The sequence below is a fragment of the Camelus dromedarius genome, chromosome 3, assembly GCF_036321535.1.
Source record: "Camelus dromedarius isolate mCamDro1 chromosome 3, mCamDro1.pat, whole genome shotgun sequence".
Lineage (NCBI taxonomy): Eukaryota > Metazoa > Chordata > Mammalia > Artiodactyla > Camelidae > Camelus > Camelus dromedarius.
The window spans coordinates 88,718,700-88,746,485 of NC_087438.1; the positions used below are offsets into that span (position 1 = coordinate 88,718,700).

Genomic DNA, 27,786 nt, shown 5'->3' on the forward strand with positions numbered 1-27,786 from the left:
ACTCCCTGCTATTTCCACTCAAACTCAACTATTTTTCCATCAGAATCCAACACTTGCGCAGTGACACATGGAAACAGGGTGAGCTCATGAACCCAGGGGAATAGAATCCAGCATTCCCAGCGCAGCACCCTGGAAGCACCTGGCCACTCCCAACCTCCTCCCCATTGATGGTAAATGTGGAAGAAGATCGAGTGATGGAAAAACCCACTTCAGAGCAGAAAAGGAAAGCCAAAAACTAAGTCCGACCCCTGGCTGCCACTTACCAATTATACCAGCAGACAGAATCACTAGTCTAGTTGAACAATACCTTTATTTATTAAAATCAGAGCAAGGAACTCCTTTGAGACACTGGAAGACAGTGGTACCAAAAACTAGTAATCAATGAAGAATATACAAACACTGGTGTGATTTGTTTTGCTCAAGTTCCTTAGGGAGGGCTTATTTAGCAAAAGAAAACCTCTCATCTGAACACAGGGCAGAACAAAACTCAAGTCACAGAATGGAAGGAAGCCGTCTTTTATTCCAACTTTTCCCCATGCTTGTATGTTTCTAACACTGGGGTATTAACATTTTTAATTGAATCTTTAAATAATCATTGTGATGAGAACCACATTATGGGCAAGACCAGGCTCAGTAGATGACCTTAAGTGAGATGGTCTGCTGCATTGTTTCCAGTAATCTGGTTTGGTGATACATTCTTCTCCTAGGTATTAAGGTCTGGTTTGAATTAAAGTCTGCAGCATGCTCAGAGCTGTGAGAGTAACTGAAAGGACTTGTTTTCAACTGGCGGCCAAAAGCCTTCATTGTAGTTTGTAGCATACGGTTTATTCATATAATTACTTACTCATTTGATGAGCATTTATTGACATCCCACACACACCTGATGCCAAGCACTGCACTAGGTGTACATATAAAACATGACCTACTTTCAAGTCCTGTTCCTGCCAGGTATTTACCTTACAGTGGGGCATGATATTTAACCCCTCTGTTTCCTCTTAGGTTTATTGTAAGAACTGGATGCAATAATGTATGTAAAATGTTCAATAAATAGTGGTTTTAAAAAGACAGCCTCTGCTTTTGAGTAGCTCAGTCTGAAAGTGTGACATGTACATAAACAACTAAAATGTACTTTGATATTTGCTACAACAGAGGGTGTACCACCGAGTAATTTGAGAATACAGATAAAGGAGTGGCTACTTCTGTCTAGAGTGGGGGTAGAAGGGGATGTCACCAACGAAGCGTCAAAGAGCAAGGGACCCTGAAGTATAAGTACAGAGGAGCAGCAAGAGACATTCAGAGAATTCACTCTGCATTCACCACGTCCTTGGAAGGTGAGGAAGCCCTCCAGGCAGCAGCAGAAGAGTTCATCCCCTCAGGTAGGATGCTGACCATTTCCAGCTTCACACCTCACTGCGTGGCCCTGATACCACTTCTCATTCCCACAAGCACACACAGAGGGGTCTCACTCACCTGAGGCAGCAGTTTGGAACAAGGCTAGGGTAAAACCAGCAGATGAATCATGGAAGAAGCAGGGAGGAACTACTGGATAAGCCTAGAGTTAAAAAAAAAAAAAAAGTTACAATATATAACACACACAGAGTACATAGGACTTAGTAAGCATTCTATTAATAGAAAACATTTCCAGTCACCAAAATATTGGAGTAGCTGTTTCTTATAACATGTAATAACAGTAATCTATAGTCACAAAGTAGTAAGTTTATCACTAATGAAGCAATGACCTAGTATGGAGATGGCAAATAGGAGGGACCATTGTCCCCTCTCCATCCCAGCACAGATATTATTAATCAACCTTGGAGTGCTTTCTCATTGAACCTGGACACAACCTCAGAATCTTGGCTCTCACTGTCATGCCTGAACTTGTAGCTCTGTGGAGAACATGCTAAAAACAAAAGACTGTAAAGAACATGATTTTCTGCCTACAGAAAGTTCAGAGTTGCAGTCTCATTCATCTAATTAAGAGAGTCATGCAAATCCAAAGTTCAGCTTGACTCCAGACATTCACTGTAAAAATGGGGCTGAAACACTATGTTGGATATTGTGGATTGGCTTACCCAACATTAAGGCCAGCTCCCTTCTAGAATGTAGAAGCTGGAAAGCTAAGAAATGCCATCTGGTCCCTTTAAATTTAAGGTCCAAGATTTTGATTCAGAAACATTCTCCTGGAGAGAAAGGCAGGGTTCTGTGGACATTTTCCTGGCCGGGTCTGTGAAGGATGCAGCATTGTCCTGCGGACAGCAGCAGGGATAGAGCCTCCTGCTCCAGACACTCTGGCCCTAGCGGAGGGAGGCGGTAGCATCTCACCGTGATGCTCAGGTCTGGAATGAGATTTAGGGAGTCATTACTTAAAGTTCAACCTAGGAACTATTTTCTACAGCTTCCTTCTCCACAATGATTCTACAAACCTCTTAAGAGCCAAACATCTTTCTGCTTAAACGGGCTAGACTTTGTTGCCTACAGCTGAACTCTGTGACTGATAAAGGTATGAAAAAAACCTAACTTCAACAAAATTTGCTGGAAGAAAAATATTTAGTAAAAATAGTTCTAACAGCATGAAAGGTTTAAAGCTCATTTTCTTGTAGCTTCAGCTTAATAGCTCTGTGAAAATGAATTCAAAATCTGTATTTCCACTTCCATCCTCTAATCCTGTCTGCCTTCTCTTATCTCAGATTGCTTCTTGGACTTCCACACTTGGATTTTCTGCCAGCACCAGGAAGTCATACATCAATAACTTCATTTTTCATCTTCTCTTTCATTATCCTGGTCACCTGAACTCCAAATTTCAGCCTAATCGCACATCTCCCTTTCTCCCTTACCAAATCCTGAAAATTCTTCTGCATATTCTCTCTGTCTCATCTCTCTTCCACTACCACTATCATCAGTCTAGTTCCGGTCTTTTCCAGCTCTTGCTTGCACTAGTGTGTTATTCTATCTGGTTTTCTTGCTGTCAGTATCTCCCCAACCCCCTTAGTCCCTCAAATTTACCCTAGCTATAGTAACCCAATTAATGTTAAAAATCATTCTCATCTTGACACTTCCTGCTGAAACATTTCCAGACTTCCAATACTTTGAAAATAAAATTTAAATAACTTAAGTTAGCACTCAAGGCTTCCACAGTCTGCCTGCCAACTATCTACCCAAGATTATTTTCCACTACTTCTCTCATTAAATCAACAGCCAACCACAGCTAACCTGGCCTATTTACTTCATTTTCTTATTGACATACTATTTTGAAAAACGGTGCCTTGTACCCCATTTTCCCTTCTTGCAGTGCCCTTACTCTCTCCTGCATTTAATGTAATGTTGAATGAAAAATCAAAATTCCCCCTTCATTGAAATGGAAAAAAGGGGGAGGTGGGGAGGATGCAGACTCCAAAAGCTATCAGAATAACAAATAGAAGAAAATTTACTAAATTGGTAACATAACATTTTAGGTTATTTTTATCATTTTAGTCAATTGACTATCCAACATAAACTTTATTTAAATTCTGGAAGAGCTGTGACCTGGTGTTAGTCTTGTGGTTCTCCAGAACTGAAAATACTATTCAAATGGGCTGAAGCCATCAGAGTATACACATTGAATGAGAAATAGTACGGCTGACTTACAGGAATGACTTTTTGGTGAATGTAATTGTCAGTAAGATCAGACAAGAACTTGATTAACTTTAGCCAAGTGAAACATCCAGGCAGATGCCTGGCTAGCTGAAATGCTCTATCACCACCATACATTTTCTCTGGGACAATTTTAGGATCTGCAGCAGGGATGCATTGTTCATTACATCCATCTCACCAGATGGACTCGACTGTACTTGTTGGACAAGGAAATGCTTTTCTTTTCCTTCATTCTCTTTCCTATTCTTCAGCGTGCTTGCACGAGCAGGTAAAAGGACTCCCTTTCAGATACATAGCTTCTTGACACACATCATCATCTCTACTCCCTTCCCCATGCCACTGCCCTTTTCCAGTGGGAGCTTTGGCATAGTACACTGAGTGATGCATCTGAATTCACATGGATGATTATGGTCTTAGGCTCATTTTGTTCACCTTGTTTGCTATCTATACCCGTATTACACAAGAGATGGATGTCTAAGGCTTCAAGGGTTATTTTTGGTGCCCTGCCAATTGTCACTTGTCAAAACCTGAGTAGCTCACACAATATTATTTCTGTGTCAACCAACACTTCCCCAGAGGGCTGGGTGTTTCTCTTCATCTTCTCTCCATTTCCTCCAGATTCAGTTCAAAGAACTCTAGACCAGGCAAATGCACTCTTCTCTATTCTAGTAAGATGTGCCCTACCCCCAGCCAAAAGTCTACCATCTTATTATTCGCAACCATGAATGAGAGACCTAAATCCCATTCTCCGATCCCATCTTGGTAACTAGTCCTTACCTTTTAAATATTTATCACTCATCTAAAGTCACAGAACTTGATTAGGAAAAGTGAATGACAATTTTCCTGTGCCTAAGATCCATCAGTTTCTTTTACTAGAAACTTCTTGACCAAATATGCTTCCAAACTCATTCCTTTTCCAACAAATGGGCTCAAACAAGTCTCTTTAGACTTTCTACACCAACTGTTTTACTGTGGAAAGACAAACCACATCAAATCTGCATATTGGCACCTACAGGGAATCACAACGCCTGTTTTTCATTCTAAAGGTTAATTTTCACCTAATAATACTTAAGGCCCTCCTTGATGAATCATAATTCTCCCCAGGTTAGTATTCCACTATTTGTCTCATATTCTTTTCCTTTTTTTTTTCCTTCTCTCATCTAGTTCACGTTCTTCTGCTCTCCTTTCTCACGAGCCAGGTATTGATTCCCCATTATTCGCAGGAGAAGGCATGCTACTTCTCCAGACAGTCCAGATTGTATTGCACTTCTCAGTATGAAGAGGCTCACATTTGTTCTGTTTACCTCTCCTAGGGGTAGATTTTTTTATCTTCTTCCTCTTGTCACTTTCCTTTACTTCTTATTCTCCTGACTCAGGCTTCAATTCTCTTCCATCTCATTGGAATTCTGTGTTGCGCCGTTTTCTCATTTTCTCAGTTCTCTACAAGAACTGTGCATCCAACTTTTTTCATTCCCCAAGTCCTTCCACACTCTGGTCAAGCCCGATGGCATGGAGTTCCTGTATATGTGGTTCTTTCCTCTGATGAGAATATAAACAGCATATTCGCTAACTTACCCTTAGTTCCATTCCTAGGAGCTAAGTAGTTGTAAGAAGTTCTGGGATTGGAACCTGAAATGGAATCCTCATTCATTGTGACTCCTCTCCATAAACGCTTTGGTTGACAAAATGTGTAATCATACATCTCCCTACCAAAGAAGCTGAGAACGGCTCTGGAAATTTCCCATTACACTACATTCATCTACTCAGCCACATTCAAAGCTCAGGAGTGGCTGTCTTGGACACTTTTAGAAATGTGAAACACTCCCCTCTCCCATCTTGTAGATAGAATGGTAAAAGTTTGGATTCCGTCATTCATCAGGCCTAGTCAGGTAACCCCTGTTGTGAGATCTCAGGGCATTCTGTATGTTTCCTTCATAATGCTCTTCTCAGTTATCATCAGTTATTTGAGTGATTAATTGCTTAACGTCTGAGTTCTTAACATTGACACCTACCATCACTCTCCAATTTGCTACTTGTTACCCAAAATATGGATCCCAGGCAACAGGTATCATGGTCATCACACTGACTCTTCTGCAGTCTATGGAGATCTAACAAATCAACAAGTAGCAAAGCAAACAGGAATGACAGTGCACTTGTAGGCATGTACTCTGAATGCAGATGGGTGACAGTTCGCAGGCACTGCAGAAAGCAAATGAAGGAGCTTCTGCTTGGGCTGCAGAGTTGCTGCTGGAGATTATAAACATTCTTGATCATGCCAGAACCTCCTGGGCAACAGAGCCACAAGAGATAGCTCAGTGGAAAAGGCTGCTTAGCTTCAACTCTAATAGCCTGCAAGGCAATTAGCCCCAGGCTGTGGCCTCCAGGGCACGATTTTGGTCACCTTGCAACAGGCGTGCTTTCCTCTAGTGGTCCAGAGTAACCTCACACCTGCTCTGCCAGCCATGCTCTCCCATCCCCCAGGGAGAATAAAATTTCTTCTCTCCTGCCCCAAACGATAACACATTAAACAAGTTTTGTCCTGTCTGTTCAATAATTTTTTGTTCTTATGTCATGTAAATCAGAAGTAGAATGAACTGCCCAAGGACAAAAGAGAACTGAATTCTAATCTTAACCTTTGCCTTGGGCAAGTCACATTTCTGTTTCTTTAGCTGTTAAATAAGGAAGCCATATGCTTCAAGGTTTAGTTTGGTTTTATTTTTACCTAGGGTAGACCCTCTAGGACAGAGTATTTCAACTAGGGGTCAAAACTTATCAGTGGACCATAAAATCAATTTTGGTAATAAAATGGACTATATCAGAGTACACTGAACAGAGTAAGAGTTTTATTTATGAAACTTTTGTTCTGTCTACATGTGCATCTATGATTTGGATATTAAACATATCTGTTATTGTGGATAGAAGTAAAAAAAAATTTTTTTAACTGCTCTACAACTATAGAGAGACAGAAATTAGATTAGTAGTTTCCTAGGGCTGGGCGTAGGAATGGGGAGTGACTTTTTAGGGTGATGGAAAGGTTCTAAAATTAGGTTGTGGTGGTGGCTGTGTTACCAAACACAAGTTTTCATGCCTGACACACAGTGAGGTCAAACAAGCCAAAACATAGGAGTTCGAAGTAGAGAAAGATTTATTGCAGGGCCAAGCAAGGAGAATGTGTGGCTGGTGCTTAAAGCCTTGAACTCCCTAATGGTTTTCTGTGAGGAATTTTTATAGGTAAAATTCGGTGTGAGATCTGCAGGGTGTGTGACTGCCTTCTGATTCACTGCTGGTGAGGTAACAGGGCGGTGTTTCAGGACTCCTGTGCTCAGCCTGAAGTTAACGTCTTCCACCTGGGTGGGGGCCTCAGTTTCCATGGAATAATTCAAAGATACATTGTTATGTATATTCTTTGAGAAGGAACCAGGATAAAAGTGACGTTGGTTGGATTCTTGTGTACAGGCCATGAACTGTCAGCCAACTACACTTAACTGGGTTGTGAGTTCTTTAATGGCAAAAATCTTTTCTAAGTTATCTAATAATATTAAAAATCGGGCTTAATTAAAAGTTAAATATTTAGTGTTTGTTAAATTGCACAGTGCTTGCTAATAAACTAAGGTCTGAATGTAACCTAAGTGTCCATCAAGAGGGAACTGTTTAAATAAATTGATACTTTGAAACTATTATAATAATGAAGTATGTTTACATGTGCTGTTATAAAATAATCTCCAGAACATACTATTAAGTGAAAAAAGCAATGTGTAGAATATCTCCAATCATGTAAAAACTAAATAGGGAGATTTTATATATAATTCAATATTTTTGGAAGGCGACATGAGACTAGGGAAAAGTCACGCTTCTAGGGAATAGGACTAAGTGTAATAGGTGGATAGAGAATCACTTTTTACTGTATAACTTTTTATCCTTTTTGGATCTTTTAATTTAAATAATCATTAATTTTTTCATTAAAAATGTTTTAAGAATAGTATTACAGGAAACAATCAGGTTTCAACCCTTTCACACACCTTATTACATTTAATGTAAACACAACTCTTCTTATGGATGAAGAAACTGAGGCTTAGAGAGTGTAACTCTAACATCATACCGATTAATAGTAAACAGCCTATCCAGCACTTGACCCAAATCCTTGGGCTCCACAGCCACTGATGCATTCTTCACAGTTCCTACAGACTAAGTGCAAAGGGATATAAGACCACGGTACATCCTCACATTGTTCTGTCCATTTAATTCTGTGCTCAAGCATGTTGCTTTTACTACAGATGTCAGTTTCAGCTTAAAATTACTACACAATATTTTCCACAAACCTTCTTCTCCTCCTAGCCCATCTAACTCTTTCCTGTAGGGCCCTAGTTCTTCCTTTACCCAGCTCTTATCTCTGGCTTTAACAATAGGGGTGCATCTCTGTACTGACTCCAGCTTCCAGTTTATACGTTACTTCTATTCCCCAGCTAGAACAAGACCCTGGACTCCTGATCTGCCATCGTGGCTCTCCCATGCTACATTCATTGCTCCTCTCCAGTAATTCATTTTGCCTTTTTTAGCTGACCTCTAACTTCTACCTATTTCCATTTCTTTTTCTAACTACTACATTGTCTCCCCCTTATTCTATACAACTTCCCATACTCCAACCCACTCGTAAACCCCCAAAGTAATTGACCTCTGCTAAGAGTTCTTAATCCTCCATTGAGCTTGGCTGTTTTGATACATTTTACCCCAATACACCAAGTTATTTTAAGACTTATGTATACTATCTATTCTGTGATTTTACTGCACTCTTTATTAGCAACTAAACTGTACTTTTCTGACATTAAAATAATAGCTAACATATCTCAAAAATACTTTTTTAAAAACTAACAACCATAACTTCATATTAAGCAGTATGCACAGTGGTTAGCAGCATGGCTCTGAAATTAGTTAAATCTGGGTTTGAATCCTAGTTTTATCAATTAATAACTGTATAGAAATTGACACATTGCAATTGACTGTAATTCAATAAAAAAAGTAAAAAAATAAATTAATAACTGTGTGCTTGGAAAATTTTGTTAGTCACTCCATTTTCCCACTTGCAAAATGAGGATAGTAGTACTTCCTTTATAGGTTTTCTGCAGGGATTGTGTGAGATAAAGCAAGTAAAACGCTTGAGAAATTAGTGAGTTCAATGTAAGTGCTACATAATGCCCATCCTTTGTCCTCATATCTCCATCAGATTTCTATCATCTCACAAAACACAATACCTGTCATCTTTGTGAAGTCCAATAAAATTAATTTCAGCATGCCACTTACATTCAGAAGTTCATAGGAAAAATACCAAATGGATATCCCCTGGCATAGAATATTTTTGTGCCATACCCTTTTGGCAGCAAGCTAAAAAAAATTCCCCCTAAATCGTAAATCTCCAGGTTCTAATCTCAAAGAATTGACCCTTTTTTTTTTGGTAAATAATGTACTGCATTAAAATTCACCAAAAAAGCTACCTGGTGTTAATTTACATTAATTATAGTGGTGATTGCTTATGGCTATGCCAGAGAATATATTCCAGGCTGAAGTTCTATTTTTAGACAACTGCTCTGAGGATCATCAGACACCTGTCCTATTTAGCAGCTGGAATATTTAAGCATCATACTGCTTTTAAAATAGCAGACAAGCCAACCACAAAGACAATTTTAAACAATGGAGTTTTAGTATTGAAGATCATGATTTGAATTCTCTCAATGCTATCTAAAAACAAGTATATTAAGATCTAAGATATGATCCAAATGAAATCAGATGGAGAAAAAAGTGGATTTGCCTGAAGACAAAAAGAAAAATGTCTTGCCCACTTCTTCACTTCTGCTTTTATGTGTATATATATATATATATATATTTTTAACTAAAATAGTCAGTTTACAATGTTGTGTCAATTTCTGGTGTGCAGCATAATGCTTCAGTCATACATAAAGATACATATATTCCTTTTCATATTTTTTCACTATAAGTTACTACAAGATATTGAATATAGTTCCCTGTGCTATACAGTATGGACTTGTTGTTTATCTATTTTATATATATTAGTTAGTATCTCAAACTCCCAATTTTGAAAAAAAATTCGAATTTTGAAAGGGAAAATTTGAATAACCTTAATATGCCAAGGTGTTGTTTGAGCTGGAAAAAATATTCGGAGGTTTAACTTTAATCCCCTTGTTTTTTCAGGACAGGAAACTGAGGCTCAAAGTGATGGTCCCAGTGTGGATTCTAAACACTGTCCAAAGAATCATGAGATTCAACACGTATGTCTCACCCAGCCCTAGAGTAAGTGAGCATAGTAACCCATTGTTATTTGATAGAGACTGGGTTACAAGTAGGTATGTAACCCAGCATCAGTCAAACAGATATAAGGGAAATTTTCTATGGGGGATGATTTCTGAAAGGAATTTATCCATAATAAAAGGAAAAATGCTGAGGAGGACTATATCTTCTTCTGGTTGTGAATGCAATAGTTGGAAGATGCAATTCCTGGAGCTACATAGCCATACTGAAATCTTGTATGACAAACATTAGAATGAAAATTCAACCCACAGAGGACAGCAGAAAGGAAAGATGCAAAGAATATTGGCCACTGATATACTGTTGGACAGCTGCTCCCAAGTTGAGATATTTATCTTTAGACTTCTTATCATCTGAGATCATTAAATATCTTTAATATTGAAATATTGATAATTTGATAATCAAATATTATGCGACTTACAATCAAATGCATTCCTGTCTTTCACAAGACCAAAAAAACCAAATCTGGGAAAATTTACTCATTTGTACTAGACTATGAACCCCCAGGAAGCAGGGACTATGGGTTGTCTTTGAAACCACAGAAACCAGCAGAGTCTAGAAAAAGAGTAGTCCTCAGAATGTTTGTTGTTGTGGGATTACAAATGGCATAGCCACTTTGGAAAATAGTTTGGTAGTGTTTTATAAAGTTAAGCATAAGTTTGCCGTATGACCCAGCATTTTCACTCCTAAGAATCTATCCAAGAAAGTGAAAACATATATTCACACAAAGATTTGTACATAAATGTTCATAGCAGTGTTACTCACAATAGCCCAAAACTGGAAACAACCCATATGTTCTTCAGCTGGTGAATGATTAAACAAAATGGTATATCCATATATGGAATAGTATTCAGCAATAAAAAAGAGCAAAATACTGATATATGCTACAGTATAGATAAGCCTCAAAAACATTTTTCTCAGTGAAAGGAGTCAGACACAAAGAACTATGCAGTATATGATTCTGCTTGCATAAAGTGTCCAGAAGAGGCAAATTTATAAAGACAAAATTGACCAGTGATTACCTGGGGCTGGAAATAGGAATAAGGATTGACTCCAAATAAGGACAAAGGAATTTTTTCTTGGAGGAGGAGGTGACTGAAATGTTTTAAAACTGGATTGTGCACTCTCTCCCACCATTCCCAAAAACAGACTCAAAATGGCTTAAAGACTTAAACTTAAGACAGAACACCATAAACCTCCTAGAAGAAAACATTGGTAAAACATTCTCTGACATAAATCGTAGCAATGTTTCCCTAGGTCAGTCAACCAAGGTAATAGAAATAAAAGCAACAACAAACAAATGGGACGTAATTAATCTTATAAACTTTTGTACAGCAAAGGAAAGCACAAATGAAATGAAAAGACAACCTATGGACCAGGAGAAAATATTTACAAATGATGCAACTGATAAGATTTTAATTTCCAGAGTATACAAACAGCTCACACTACTCAATAACAAAAAACAAACAATCCAGTCAAAAAATGGGTAGAACACCTAAAAAGACATTTCTCCAATGAAGACATACAGATGGCCAATAGGCACATGAAAAGATGCTCAATATCACTAATTATCAGAGAAATTAAATTCAAAACTACAATGAGGTATCACTTCACACCAGTCAGAATGGCCATCATCCAAAAGTCCACAAATGATAAATGCTGGAGACAGTGTGAAGAAAAGGGACCCCTCCTATACTGTTGGTGGGACTGTAATTTGGTGCAGCCACTATGGAAAACAGTATGGAGAGTCCTTAAAAAACTAAAAATACAGTTAACAATATGGTCCAGCAATCCCATGCCTGGGCATATATCCGTAGAAACCTCTAATTCGAAAAGATACATGCACCCCAGTGTTCAAAGCAGCACTATTTACAACTGCCAAGACATGGAAACAACCTAAATGCCCATCGACAGATGACTAGATAAAGAAGATGTGATATATATATATATATAAAATGAAATACTGTTCAGCCATAAAAAACAATGAGATAATGCTATCTGCAGCAACATGGATGGACCTAGAGATTATCATATTAAGTGAAGTTATTCCAAGAAATACAAATATCACATGATATCACATATGTGAAATCTAAAAAAAAAAATGACACAAATGAACTTATTTATGAAACAGAAAGAGACTCACAGATGTAGAAAACAAATTTATGGTTACCAAAAGGGAAAGGGTGGGGAGGGATAAATTGGGAGTCTGAGATTAGCTTATGTACAGAATAGATAAATAATAAAGTCCTACCATATAGCACAGGGAACTGTATTCAACAGCTTGTAATAACATATAATAGAAAAGAATATGAAAAAGTATATATGTATAATTGAATCACTATGCTGTACACCAGAAAATAACACTGTAAATCAACTATATTTCAATAAAATTTTCAAAAATTTTTACATAAATTACCTTAAAAAAAAAACTGGATGTGGCAAGGGTTACACAACTCTATAAATTTATTAAAAATCATTGACCTGTACACTTTCAATGGGAAAATTTTATGGTGAGTAAATTATATCCCAATAAGATGCTAAAAGTAAAAATGTTTTGCACTGTGAAATAAAACAAAAATTTTGTTGAGTTATTGAAATATTTAAAATCACTCAGTCAAGGATTTGATGCAGACAACTGTCTACCTAATAGTGCAACAGAAGTCATAAACATGCAAAGATGTTGCCTTCCGGTGCGTTAAGAGACACTGTTCCGCCTGAAAATTCTAACAGTTCAGTCCAAAGTGAATGAAGCAGATAAAAGAGAACTAGAAGTTCAAAGCAAGAAATAATCATTGAGAGTTGTATTTTAAGGAAGATATTCTGAAGATGCAGAACTTCAACCCGGCTCAGAAGAAAAAGAAATATTTAGGGAAGAACAGAAAGCCGTTTACTGTATTCTGGCAGCAGTAAAACAAATTAGGGAAGGGAAAACATACTGTGTTTAAGTGCTATGTTGGGTGTTTCAGTTTGTGTTCAGATAGGGCTATCTACAGTTATTTGTCTTAATATTCAATTTATTTTAATTTAATTTTTTTAAGTCTTTGAGATCAATAGCCAAATTGTCCATTTAAAATAATCTAATAATTGTCATGTAAATGAGAAAAACTATTTTCATATATTCTTTATATATGAAAATTCATATATACTCTGTCAAACAGATTAAATCACATGAGAAGTTCTGTTTACTTAGTTAATTACATTTTATCCTACATTTTAAATTATGCATTTAATAGATTTGATTTTTGGTAAGCATTTCAAATGCCTGAGCAGACACAATTACAACCCCAACAGGAAAGATCTTCCTCAGCTCCTACATAACTCTTAAAGATCTAATAAATTATATCTACAAAAAAATGTAAATTACAATTGTCCTATCATCCTTAAATATTGCACAACTGATTTTAAAAATATTCAAAGTATTTTACATATTTTCCATAAATAATGTTAAATCAAATACATATTTCAAATGGAAGTCACATGTGTAATCTCTCAAGTAACAAATACACACATTTTTCTAATGATTGTGTAAAATGTTCCTATATAAAAGCATAAAGTACCATGGGCTTGATTTATTTCATTGTATTTATATTTTATTCTTAAAAGCTTTCTGAATAGCAAGACATTTACTTACTTAATGGAGATTTATCACCTCAGGTAGAATGAAGTGATTAAATTAAAGTTCTAGGACTTTGATACAGTTACATAGAGTTCAGAAATTTAAGACTGGGAAGTGGGACTTGAGATCTGCATAACCATGATTTTGCTGAAACCACAAATGGAATACCTTTTTGATATAAACTGTGTTAACAAGCCCAAGCTATTTGTCAAGTCAACTTTAACCCCCAAACTGGCATAGCTAGAATTCTGTACCCTCATCCTGGTTGCAATTAACTTCCTTCATGCTTTGATTTGATTCCCTTAATCTCTTTACTGCATCCTGAAAAGCTGCAAACTTTTCTGTTCTTTTAGTCCCGATTGGATCTTGCATGCCTCTCATACTTGTTTCTGGCTCTAGACATAACCTATAATCTTTTTAATGACACAGCTGGATTTGCAGGGGATCTGGCCCACAGTGTCCTGTATCCTTTAACAAAGATCTCTTACCAAGGAACAGGTGCTAAAGAAGATCTGTAAGATTGTGAAACTGAGGCCCAGGTCATGGAAAGCTCAAGATGGAAGGGAATCTACAGTGTTGGAAAGGTCAGAGAGGAAATCAGGCAGAGAGCCAGCTCAAGGGGTCCAGGGAAGACTTACCTGGGAGAAATGATAATAGCTGCCTAAAAGAGGAGGGGTAGAGAAGACAGCAGCTATGAGAAGGTGCTCCTAAAGGAGAAATGGCTCTATTCAAAGTCTCTGGAAAAATTCATGACAGAAAATCTAGGGTGGTGCCATGCCCACATGTGGAAACTAGGTGGTGAGGAAGAAGATGTGCAAGGTTACAGAGATCTAAAGATTTACGACAAGCCTAAAGTTGACTAATGATGTAAATGTAAATACTTATCTAAAAAGCATTAGGGTTGACGGCAAAGGTAAAGTGAAGGCTCCAGACATCTAGTAGAGAGAACCCCCTGGCAAAATGTCCCTGTTCAACTAACATTCTGTACAGTCCAAGGATAAAGCAACCAGCCAGCTGCCCCTTTGCTTCAAGTGATATCTGAAACATCAAAAATTCCAACTGATAGCAAAAACTGAGAAAGTACAGTCGCTTTTAGAGCTGGTAGTGATAAGGGAATTTGACCTGTGGCAACTTTAAAAATAGTTTTGTTGAAAATAAAGTTGTGGGAAAGTGACACAAATGATAACCATATTGTGTTCTTTTGCCGCATTTACTAATCTCATCCATATTTAAAGTTATATTCCAAAGTTGGTCTGCATCGTCTTCCATTTGCAAATGTTTCTGAATTAGGTGGCCTGTGTTTCAAACAAAAAACTAAAATGCAAGGGACTAGGACTTCCCATAGAAACTTCTAATTTCGCATAGAATTCCTAGCAGGAAAGAAGAGGAAAAACTACAGTCAGCTTGCTTCCCTAATTGCTGTATGGCTTCATCATCCCATCCTTAATTCCGGCGTATTTGTGAGAAATTTACTGGGAACAAGTAAAGACAAATTTAACCTGATCATTGTCAGAAATATCAACTACATTTCTGGTGCAAATTTTAGTTTCAAGTAGAGTTGCCAGATTTCTCAAACACAACTATGGAATACTCAGTTAAATCTGAAATACAGAAAAACAACTGTTTTTTTTTTTTTGGTATAAGTATGTCATAAATATTACATAGGACATAGTTATACTAAAAAACTATTTAAAATTCAAATTTGAGTGTCTGAATTTCATTTGGTAACACTAGTTCTAAAGTGAGTAGTTTAGTGACTTGAAATCAAAGGACCACAAACCAGGAGGATTTGACAAATACCGCTAATAAGGACAATAACCTAATTCCAAACCTCTAATCTCCCTACCCTTCACTCCTGTTCCTGTAATATAGTTAAATTTTAGTCCATATTCTTATACAGCCAATCAGAGACTCAAGTGGAAAGCAGTTTGGCTCTAACAGAAAATCAGTCCTTTCATCAGTTAGAAGATGGAATTCTAGATTAAAATTCCTCATTTATTTACATCAATATTTTTAGCTAATAAAACAATCAGTTTGTACATAGTTGCTACAAACTACTAAATCAGCTAAAACTTAGCCTGTTTAACAACTGATTTACAGGTTATATAAATGAAACTAAGTAACAGTAGATTAGTGACTTCACATTGTTAACTGAAATTAAAAGACAAAATACACAATTCATCGTGTGTCGGTAATAAAAAAAAAATCATCCTCATTATATGTAGTGTCAAATGCATGAGAGTAAATGAAATTCCTGAAGAAGGGAGTGAAGAGAAGACAGAATGTCCATTGCTATCAGCACAGACAGAGAGATGAGGAAGAAAAAGGGGTTAGCAAATGCATGTCTATCAAGGTATGGAAGGCAGAATAATGAACCCTCTCCTCCAAATACGTCCACGCCCTAATCCCCAGAACCTGTGATTCGCTTACATGGCAAAAGGGACTTTGCAGATGTGCCTAAATTTAAGGATCTTTAAATGGGAAAATATCCTGGATTATCTGATGGACTCAGACTCGTTACCTGAATTTTTAAAAGGAGAGAACCTTTTCTTGCTGCACAGAACCAGAGAGATGGCAGCACGAGAAGAACTCAATGTAGCTGCTTGCTTTGAAAATGGTGGAAGAGGCCACGAGCTAAGGAATGTGGATACTAGAAAGGAACTTGAGCCTAGAGCTAGAAAAAGCAAGGAAATAGACTCTCCTTTAGAGTTGCCAGAGAGAAACTTAGCACTGCCAAGTTTATTTTAGCTCGGTGAGACCTCAGTGTCTGGCTTAATAAAAAAAACATAAATTTATGTTGTTTTAAACATTTGTGGTAATTTGTTAAGACAGCTATAATAGAAAACTAACACATAAGGCTTGACTATTTCCCATTAAAGCACTTAGAGAATTTGAGATTAGGCAGTCTCCTAGGGGCGGTCCCAGTGTATGAAACTCTGTAAGAAAATAAAAGGATTTTATCTTGATAACTCGATATGAATTTGCATGCTATCTCCCCCTATAACCACTCCTCCTCCTCTAATTTACAGAGTTCCCAGAAGCTGCAGAAATGCTAACCACCTCACCTTTTTGCATTAGAATCTACCCACCTGACCATGGTGACACATATATCATTTTTAAGTCACAAAATAAATTTTAAAAAGAAGGGGATTCAACTAATATTTAAGCTCTCAAAGCAGAAAATAACTCAAAATTTTGTTATCCCCAAGGAAGTCTTGTACTCTGTTAAACAACTTTAAAGGATGTTTTAAAGAAAAAATTTGGATGTAGGTGCAAATAATGTCATTTATGTGACTAATAGAGTGATTCTCAGCTGTTAATTTTTTTTAGAAAATATTAATGTTTTATTGTAGAACTTGTGTGTTACAAAGGACTTTACAGATAAAATAATCCAACGTCATTTATTTGTCAAGTAAACGCATTTTTACCCATTTTCATGTGACATAAAAACAAAAATATGCTCTAACAAAATGAAGACAGAATTCTTAATTGGATGACAGTAACATGAATAATTCAATAGAAGCACGGGATTTTAGTACAGACACATTGATACACTTATAAAGCTAGGAAAACCTTCTCTGTTGTCTGTAAAATTTCTCAGTTAAATTGAAGAAAACCCACTTAGCAAAAGAATGAACGGTTAGCACTTTAATCCCAGATAATGAATTGGTTAAAAAATTTGGTGGTAAGTTATTAAGTAATTTGCATTCACTAGCAGAACACAGCAGTACTGTGGCAAAAATCTATCTGACTTAAAATTAAATTTGATGCATTTGCAAACAAAGGGTGATCATGCAACTTAAAAGCAAGTCTAGGAATAAGCAGGTTAACATTATGCCTTTTTCAATATTTTAGATTCTTTTCTTTTGGATGGACTCAGCAATTTTTTTTAACATTTTTTATTGATTTATAATCATTTTACAATGTTGTGTCAAATTCCAGTGTAGAGCACAATTTTTTAGTTATACATGAACATATATATATTCATTGTCACATTTTTTTCTCTGTGAGCTACCATAACATCTCGTATTTTTTCCCTGTGCTATACAGTATAATCTTGTTTATCTATTCTACAGTTTTGAAATCCCAGTCTATCCCTTCCCACCCTCCACCCCCTTGGCAACCACAACTTTGTATTCTATGTCTATGAGTCTATTTCTGTTTTGTATGTATGCTTTGTTTGTGTTTATTTTTTTTAGATTCCACATATGAGCGATCTCATATGGTATTTTTCTTTCTCTTTCTGGCTTACTTCACTTAGAATGACATTCTCTAGGAGCATCCATGTTGCTGCAAATGGCGTTATGTTGTCGGTTTTTATGGCTGAATAGTATTACACTGTATAAATATACCACCTCTTCTTTATCCAGTCATCTGTTGATGGACATTTAAGCTGTTTCCATGTCTTGGCTATCGTAAATAGTGCTGCTATGAACATTGGGGTGCAGGTGTCATCCTGAAGTTGGGTTCCTTCTGGACAGATGCCCAGGAGTGGGATTCCTGGGTCATACAGTAAGGCTATTCCTAGTCTTTTGAGGAATCTCCATACTGTTTTCCATAGTGGCTGCACCAAACTGCATTCCCACCAGCAGTGTAGGAGGGTTCCCCTTTCTCCACAGCCTCTACAGCATTTGTCATTTGTGGACTTTTGAATGATGGCCATTCTGCCTGGTGTGAGGTGGTACCTCATTGTAGTTTTGATTTGCATTTCTCTGATAATTAGTGATATTGAGCATTTTTTCATGTGCCTATTGATCATTTGTATTTCTTCCTTGAAGAATTGCTTGTTTAGGTCTTCTGCCCATTTTTGGATTGGGTTGTTTGTTTTTTTCTTATTAAGTCATATGAGCTGCTTATATATTCTGGAGATCAAGCCTTTGTCGGTTTCATTTGCAAAAATTTTCTCCCATTCCATAGGTTGCCATTTTGTCTTACTTATGATTTCCTTTGCTGTGCAGAGCTTGTAAGTTTCATTAGGTCCCATTTGTTTATTCTTGCTTTTATTTCTATTGTTTGGGTAGACTGCCCTAGGAGAACATTTTTGAGATGTATGTCAGATAATGTTTTGCCTATATTTTCTTCTAGGAGGTTTATTGTATCTTGTCTTATGTTTAAGTCTTTGATCCATTTTGAGTTGATTTTTATATATGGTGTAACAGAGTGTTCTAGCTTCATTGCTTTACGTGCTGCTGTCCAGTTTTCCCAACATCATTTGCTGAAGAGACTGTCTTTATTCCATTGTATATTCTTGCCTCCTTTGTCGAAGATGAGTTGATCAAAAGTTTGCGGGTTCATTTCTGGGCTCTCTATTCTGTTCCATTGGTCTATATGTCTGTTTTTGTACCAATACCATGCTGTCTTGATGACTGTAGCTCTGTAGTATTGTCTGAAGTCTGGGAGAGTTATTCCTCCAGCCTCTTTCTTTTTCTTCAGTAATGCTTTGGCAATTCTAGGTCTTTGATGGTTCCATATAAATTTTATTATGATTTGTTCTAGTTCTGTGAAATATGTCCTGGGTAATTGGATAGGGATTGCATTAAATCTGTAGATTGCCTGGGGCAGTGTGACCATTTTAACAATATTGATTCTTCCAATCCAAGAGAATGGGATATCTTTCCATTTTTTAAAGTCTTCTTTAATTTCCTTCATCAATGGTTTATAGTTTTCTGTGTATAATTCTTTCACCTCCTTGGTTAGATTTATTCCCAGATATTTTATTACTTTGGGTGCTATTTTAAAGGGTATTTTTTCTTTACTTTCTTTTTCTGTTGATTCATCGTTAGTGTAAATAAATGCAACTGATTTTTGAACGTTAATCTTGTAACCTGCTACCTTGCTGAATTCTTTGATCAGCTCTAATAGTTTTTGTGTGGATCTTTTAGGGTTTTCTATATATAGTAACATGTCGTTGGCATATAGTGACACTTTTACCTCTTCTTTTCCAATTTGGATCCCTTTTGTTTCTCTCTCTTGTCTGATTGCTGTGGCTAGGACTTCCAAGACTATGTTGAATAGCAATGTTTTTTAAGAAAAGCTTCCCAAAACTTGACTTCTCTACAGCTTCCTCTCCAAGGAGAGATGATTACATTATGACAATGTTTCTAGCTATGAATGAATGTCCTACACAAAATATGATATTTACCAATGGAAATTATACACTTTTCAAGTATGTCTGGGAATTATATAAACAAAAACCGCTAGTCAGTGTTGGTTCAGGAAAGCATGATTTTGAATAATGTTTTGTCTACACATTTGGGTTTTCTGCTTACCTAACTTTCCCTTCTTGTCTTCATTTCTCCACAGTACAAAGATTTTTAGTTTATTCTAGAGTATTTATCATTGCCCAACTTATAATTTCAAGCTAAGATGATTCAGTATGCCCTTGATTTTTAACCTTCTACAGTCTTCGGTTGCTTAAAGTTTACCTCTCTGATGTCCTTATCAGTCAGCTAACTACACACTGTGATCCTACATTCTGATGATTTTCCTCAGAAAAGTGAAAACAGCTGTTCAGCTGTTCAGTCAATCTGAAGCACCAGGTGCTTCTTAAATTTCAGTTCTTTCTTTCCTCATTTGTATTCATTCAGCAGCTGATGAAACTACTATATCTTTCAAATTATTTGGCATTTTCTCTACAGAAAATTGTAAAGTCAATATAGATGAGCTGAGAATTTTTAAAAGTGACAATCAAAGTCCTGAGGTAAATTCAACGAGTTGTAAGTTTTCTAATGCATAATTCTGATTTAAGTCAGCTTTTAGGTAACTACTCTTATTTGAAAGTCAAGGAGGAATCCATATGAACTGATGTTTTCATTTGTATAAAACATGTAATAATTTGAAACTGCAGGTGTTAGCTACATTTATTATACAACATAAACAAACATCAACACCTTCCAAAGACAAAGGGTGAATGCTCTGTAGCTAAAACCAACCAAGAGAGAAAAGGTGTGGAGGATAGACAGACTGCATTGAATCCATGAGCTCTGGGATTTTACATTCCCTTGAGCTGTCTCAGTGCCTGGTGGACAGCTGGTAGAGAAAAGGTCAAAGTGAACTGCACCAGTAATCACTAGTATGTAGTATGGTGGCTGGGGAGGTGGTTGGGGAAGGTAGGGGCAAGAAGAGATTTCATAGTTGGGACATGAAGAGGAGTGGGTTCTGAAAATATTAAAAAAAAATTTTAATTGAGGTAGTCAGTTTACAATATTGTGTCAATTTCTGGTGTACAGCACAATGCTTCAGTCATACATGGAAACACATATATTCATTTTCATATTCTTTTTCACCATTAGCTACTACAAGATATTGAATATATTTCCCTGTGCTATACAGTATACACTTGTTTATCTATTTTATATATACCGGTCAGTATCTACAAATCTTGAACTCCCAGTTTATCCCTTCCCATCCCCCTCCCCCCTGGCAACCACAAGTCTGTATTCTATGTCTGTGAGTCTGTCTCTGTTCTATATATAAGTTCATTTGTCTTTTTTTCCCTTAGATTCCACATATGAGTGATATCATATGGTATTTTTCTTTCTCTTTCTGGCTTACTTCTGTTAGAATGACATTCTCCAGGGCCATTCATGTGCTGCAAATGGCATTATTTTATCATTTTTTATGGCTGAGTAGTATTCCATTGTATAAATATTCCACAACTTATTTATCCAGTCATCTGACTATGGACATTTAGGTTGTTTCCATGTCTTGGCTATTGTAAATAGTGCTGCTATGAATATTGGGGTGCTGGTGTCTTTTTGAATTAAGGTTCCCTCTGGATATATGCCCAAGAGTGGGATTGCTGGGCCATATGGTAAGTCTATTTTTAGTCTTTTGAGGAATCTCCATACTGTTTTCCACAATGGCTGCACCCCACTAACAGTGTAGGAGGGTTCCCTTTTCTGAGAATATAAATTAATTGGTTCTGGATGAGAAAAATAACACTCAGGGCTATGGGAATGGCTAACATGCAAACTTTGAGTTACAATAAAATCTGGTTCATCTTTGGAATTATTTTATGTCTACAGTTTCTGATAATCTGAATAAAGATTCTTATAATTCCAAATGTCTTCTCCAAAAGTTTAAGCATTAATTTAGAAAATATACATTTAGAGTTTGAAAAAACTGAAAACAAAACAAAAATATAATTTTAGTAATAAATTTGCAGACTTATTCGTTATTTAATTTACTCCAAGTGTAACTTTAGGTTATAAGTAGAGGTTCTATATTTAAATTCTTATGAAGTATAGAAGTATAAAAATGATCATATACAACCCAGTCATTTCAGAAAGAAAATATAGATAGTTAGAATTTTTTTAAACATCAGTAAAGATCTACTTAAAATTCCCACTAAAATTGTTCCACAAGTGCTATAATTTCTAGGGTTTACTGTTTTAAAAGCAAAAACCAGGAAAATTTACATAAGTTGAGTATACCAAGTAAATAAACAGGCATTTTTAAATGTTTGTTCAAATTATGACTTTAGCATATTGTAATTTGGAGAAAAACTTTAGAGATCTTTTAGTCTAATTCCCTCGATAGAAGAGGTGAGGCAATGATGCCCACTAACAGCCTGGACACCCAAGTTCACACTGCAAATCAACATCAGAGGCAGAAAGTGAATCTAGTTCGTCTAATTCCTGGTCTACCTTCCTTTCCATTGCATCACATTTTACCAGGAAAATAATTTTAAAAAATAAATAAATACCCTAATGCAAGACATTGGCAGAAATGCTTCACTGTTAATGTTATGTTTTATCCTGGCCAAGGTTCAGTAAAAGTGAACTATAATAAAAATTAGAAGACAGAAAAGAGGAAACATACACTACTGGTAGAGTCTCCATCTTGACAATGTATTTGTAAAACTTAGGAAAAAAACTCAGGATTTGGCTGCCCAGATATAAGTAATATTTAAAGAAATGTGGCTACTGTGGAACACTTTTTCAAGCTACAAGAGAAAAATTAGGGTCAGTTTTGCTGTTACTATAGGAGTAATAGAAGGAGCATAAATTAATCAATTATTCATCAATTTTTTTTTTTTTTTTTAGGGAAAGGAGATGACCAACAGCAAAGAATGTGCATAGACCACTGTAAGGAACTACAGATTTTTTTTTTTCCACATTTGATTCTTTTCTCCTGTCCTAGAGAATTAAGAGTTGTTTAGGTATATTTGTCCCCAGGCCACATATGACTACTAAATACAGTGATGTTTGCCCTTGTTTTCAGACTTGATTAAAATGACTGGTAGAATAAATAAATAAAATGACTGATGTATTATGGTTGATATCCTAAATTCGATAAAGAAAACTGTAATTACAGCCAATCTAACCTGATGCTTCTAACAAAATACTTACAATATGTAATGAGGACATCTTTGTCCTATTTATCACCTGTAAAATGGCTAAGAAATTATAGTTTAACTGGATGCTTTGATATGACTAAATATATATTTACCTGGCTATCTAAGGTTTCCATGACAAAAATTAAAATGTAAGCTAATTTTTTTTAGTCTCCCTAAGAATTATGTCTGCAGTCAAATGTAGTTCTTTCAAGTAATGCCTATAAGAATAAGAATAAAAGTTACTATACTTTTTCTCAGAAAAGGGTTTCTATAATTTTAAGTAGATGCAATGTTTAGGGGATTCAAGTAAGCCTATAGCAGAAGGACTTGGAAAAACTAGAGAACAAAATGCCGCTATTAATCCTATTTCAGATATAACCAGTATTAAGATCTTTTACTTACATTTTTTTTTCACTTTTTATCATCTTTAGTATCTTTAAATTCTTCCTTAAGTTTTTCTGATGGCACAAATCTCTCTTTCAGTGATTTGAGTCTAATTCTCATTTTCCAACCTTTAACAGAGGTAGAACCTTAGTGATGGCTATAATATGTGAGAGTCTCCATTAGAAAAGTAATTACCAGCTTACAAATGTTTTGTATTGTTAAGAGTGGCTTTCAAATATATCATTTCTATTGAAATTGGATATGCTTGTGAAGACTCAGGACTGTTACCCTGATTACAGACAGAGGTTAGTTCCTTCTCAGGGTCCTTTGTACCTAATGACAAAGAACTCACTTTACTGTCATCTCCCATTATTCCTTCATACAGTGAGAGCAGCTGGGTGGTGGCATGTGGGGTAATAGTGGTGTATTTCTCTCTCACGTGCAAGTCCATAGGTAGTCATACCTAACTACCACTTAGATCCCATTGTCTAGAACTGAATTCCTTGGCCTTACCCTGCTACAAGGGAGGGTAAGAAATGTGGCCTTGATGTGGGGCAGCCATGTGCCCAGATGAATACCAGGGATTTTATTAACAGAGAATAAGTGGAAAATGGATTTAAGGGAACAACTAACAGTCTCTTCTATATGCCACACCCACATGTTAACTTTGTATTAAGAATCAAATTAGTTGTGCCTAGGATGTGCCATAGGAATTTCTTTAATCTTAGTTGGACCCTCAGCCAAACTAACATTATTCATAGTTTTCAAACTACTCAAATGTACTTCATGCAGAGAAAACATAAATTGGAATCAAGGACCATATAGAAGAAAAAAAATCTCTAAACATGATGTTACCTAGAATTTACAATGAGACATGCTTATTGTACATTTTAGAAGTGAAGAAAATAATTACAGAAATAGATTTCACTCCAAAGAAATCGCTTGTATAAATTGATGTATTTTATTTGTTAAGGGTTTGGCTCTGATCTTTTTTTCTAGTGACTTGCTGAAGGTTCTCAAAATAGTATGAAGTGTTATATTAAAGGGACAGGATTCAGTCATAAAATATAGCTTTGTTTGGGAATTCTAAAACGTAGCCAGGTTATTGTCATGACAGAACACTTCAAGGTGCTTCACAAAAGATGTACAATTACTTATCAACTGTAATGCAATCTGTGGTCCCAAGATAAGGATTGAAAACAGAAGGAAACAAGTGAGTCATTACAACTATTGGCTTCTATTTTTGATAAGATTATAAAGGAATTGCCTGCTTTCAGTCTTAGCGGCTTCCTATGTGAATATGCACGAAGAATGTAGGTGTGGTAAATAAAACAGAAGAAGCTATTTTAATACATCTTCATAACATTTTGCACATACTTTTAAACTGAGTTCACTGAATGCAATCTGACCTTTAAAAAATTATATTACAGTAAAAATTAAAAGAAAAATAAATACAAATTAAAAGCAAAAAAAAAAAAAAAAGACAGATCTTCCTATTTTTACTAAAATAAGGTCCTGATTTGGTGTCCTCTAAATTCCTATCTACTTGCATTCTACAGAGTATGATTTAAATTATCTGTATTAAGTCTTTTAATATATAAATGTTTCTTTTCCTTTTTGGCCAGGATTATTGGGTTTACAATCACTAACACTTTCCAGTTCCTGGGCTTTATTGGGGGAAAATTAGATCAGGATGATTTTTTTTCTTCAAAATTACATGTTTTTCTAACTTACTACAGCTTCAAGCAGAGTCACCTTCTGATGGGTTCACGGTTTCATCACTGGCATTTTGACATTCCTGGCCTTTGTACACTTTTGGCTTAATTCTTTGTATCCTTGATAGGCATACCCAAAAACGTGAAGGAAGGCCTTGAAAAGATGACTAATCCTCAGAATGGTAAACAGAAATCTGGGATTTCCAGTGGGATGTACTATGATAAGTTTAATTTAATTTCAAACTAGGGATCTCTAGCAGCACCTAAGCAAATATATCTGACAGTGAGGGTGAACAGAAATAACAAGTGTTGTACTGCTGAATTTTATGCCCAGTACTCAAAACTTTTTCTTTAGTGGTAATGAGTATCAATAGCCAGCACTATCAAATATTTACTATGCATAGACACTGTTATATGTATAGTAAGCAGTCTCTAATGAAATTCTTATAACAATCTCTAAGGTAGGAATCCAGTCTAATTATTAAGGTGACTGGACCACAAGGAGGTCAAGAATTTGCCCAAGGTCACACATCTAGGATGTGGCAGATGGGAGATACCCACCTAAGCAGTCTTACTCTAGAATCCATGTTCCTGCTCTCCATATTGATCCATCTTCCTCCTTTGTTCATGACCTAAGTCATAGTTTCAGAAAGGTATTTCTCTTGGTAGGGGGAGAGTATAGTTCAGTGGCAGAGTGTGTGCTTAGCATGTACAAGGTCCTGGGTTTAATCCCTAGTACCTCCATTAAAGTAAGTTAATAAGTAAGTAAATAAATAAATAAACCTAATTTACACCCCCCCCCCGCAAAGAAAACAGATTTGGTAAAACAAACAAACAGACAAAAACATTTCTCTTAAAAATAAAATTGAAGACATTTTGGAACTGTTTAAAAGTTTTGTGGCTCATTTGGATAACATTTGTGTTGCTGCTTCCTTCTCTGATAACTACTATCTACTCTCCTTCCACCCATATGGCTACAATGGGAGCAGCAGTTTGACCCTGTCTTCTAGACCACAACTTACTGATCCACGGGTGGACAACTGACTCAAGATGAGCCACTGAGACCTAGTCCAGGATATGCAAAGTTGACTGAGGTTCAAATTTTACCTGGTAATCTTCTTGAATAGTGAACATGTAAACAAGGAAGCCAGTAGCAAAGACCATTTTCTACCACATGAACTAAGTAAGAGAGAGGAAAAAAAAAAAAAAAACTGTTGTGCAAATGAAAAATAAACCAAACCTTGACAGAAAAGCAGCAATGGCTTCCTGGGTTTACTAGAGTGGGTAGATTGCAAAACTGACTCCAGTTCTTCACTCCCCTTCGTGTATGCCACTCCCTTCACAATATGACTTTACAGCTCTTCCCATCAAGAGGCAGAGCCTGGTATCTCATCTCTTGAATCTGAGCTGGCCTTATGACTTGGTAAAAGTAACAGAGTGCCAGTTTCAGGCCTAGATTACAAGAAGCTTTGCATGCTTATACTTTTTCTCTTTGATCCATCCACTCCCTGAGAACATGCTTGGCTCACTTGCTGGAAGGGTAAGGAACATAGGTAATGTACCCATCCAAGGCCATTCTAAGAAGTCACTTCCAGGGGAGGTTATAGCTCAGTGGTAGAACATGTGCTTAGCATGCATGATGTCCTGGGTTTAATCCCCAGTACTTCCATTAAAAATAAATAAATAAATAAGCCTAATTACCTCCTCCCTCACCCCACCCCACGAAAGAAAGAAAGAAAGTAAGAAAGAAAGAAAGAAAGAAAGAAAGAAAGAAAGAAAGAAAAGAAAGAAAGAAAGAAAGAAGGAAAGAAAGAAAGAAAGAAGAAAGAAAGAAAGAAAGAAAGAAAGAAAGAAAGGAAGGAAGGAAGGAAGGAAGGAAGGAAGGGAAGAAAGAAAAGAAAGAAAGAAAGAAAGAAAGAAAGAAAGAAAGAAAGAAAGAAAGAAAGAAAGAAAGAAAGAAAGAAAGAAAGGAAGGAAGGAAGGAAGGAAGGAAGGAAGGAAGGAAGGAAGGAAGAAAGAAAGAAAGAAAGAAAGAAAGAAAGAAAGAAAGAAAGAAAGAAAGAAAGAAAGAAAGAAAGAAAGAAAGAAAATAAATTAATAAGCCAGTCCCTAAGTAAGGCACAAGCTGACCAAAGAGATATGAAGAAACCCAGCTGAGATCACATAAGCCCAACTCAAATGAAGAGAGCTACCCAACCAACCCACAGACTTGTGGAAAATAATAAACGATTGTTATTATAAGCTGCTAAGTCTTGGGTTGTTATTATGCAGCATTAGCTAACTGATACAGTTACCTACAGTGCTTCTGTCCATGGTTCTGGAGGCCTAGCCACATCCCAGCACTAAGTTTCCATGGTTCAAGCTTTTAGTCTTATAATAAATTTTCCAGTTTATCTCAAGTTTCCTCCATTGAATTTCTGTCATTTATAACCCAAAGAAATTTAAGCAACCAGGGTTTTATGGGATCTGAGAATAGCAGGGACAGCATCTTACTCTTACACAGAGTCCTGCAAGAGGTAACCAGATCTTGTGACACTGTGGCTCAAGAATACTGGGTAGGGAAACATGGAGTCTGTTAATCAGTGTCTAGTCAGGAAAACCAAAGCCAAGTTAAATATTGCAATTAGAGGAAATTTAATCCAAGGAATTGGTTATCAAAGTAGTAAAAGAAAAAAATAGGGAAGAAGGAAGGTGGAAGATGAAAAGCAAGGAAGATATCCGAAGAATAGACACTGCCAATGCTTCTGGGCTGGGCTTCACAAGCCTGTACCTGCCACTGTGCC

The 27,786-nt window shown here is 36.4% G+C and overlaps 1 long non-coding RNA gene across 1 annotated transcript in view; it reads right to left on the minus strand.

Moving 5' to 3' along the window:
* Nucleotides 1-2,197: 2,197 nt before the first annotated feature.
* The window catches only part of LOC105089853 (uncharacterized), a 65,645-nt gene continuing 40,056 nt past the window's right edge, over nucleotides 2,198-27,786 (minus strand). The window contains exon 4 of the long non-coding RNA XR_010379878.1: nucleotides 2,198-2,336. This is a non-coding gene — a long non-coding RNA (uncharacterized LOC105089853). The remainder of the gene's footprint in view (nucleotides 2,337-27,786) is intronic.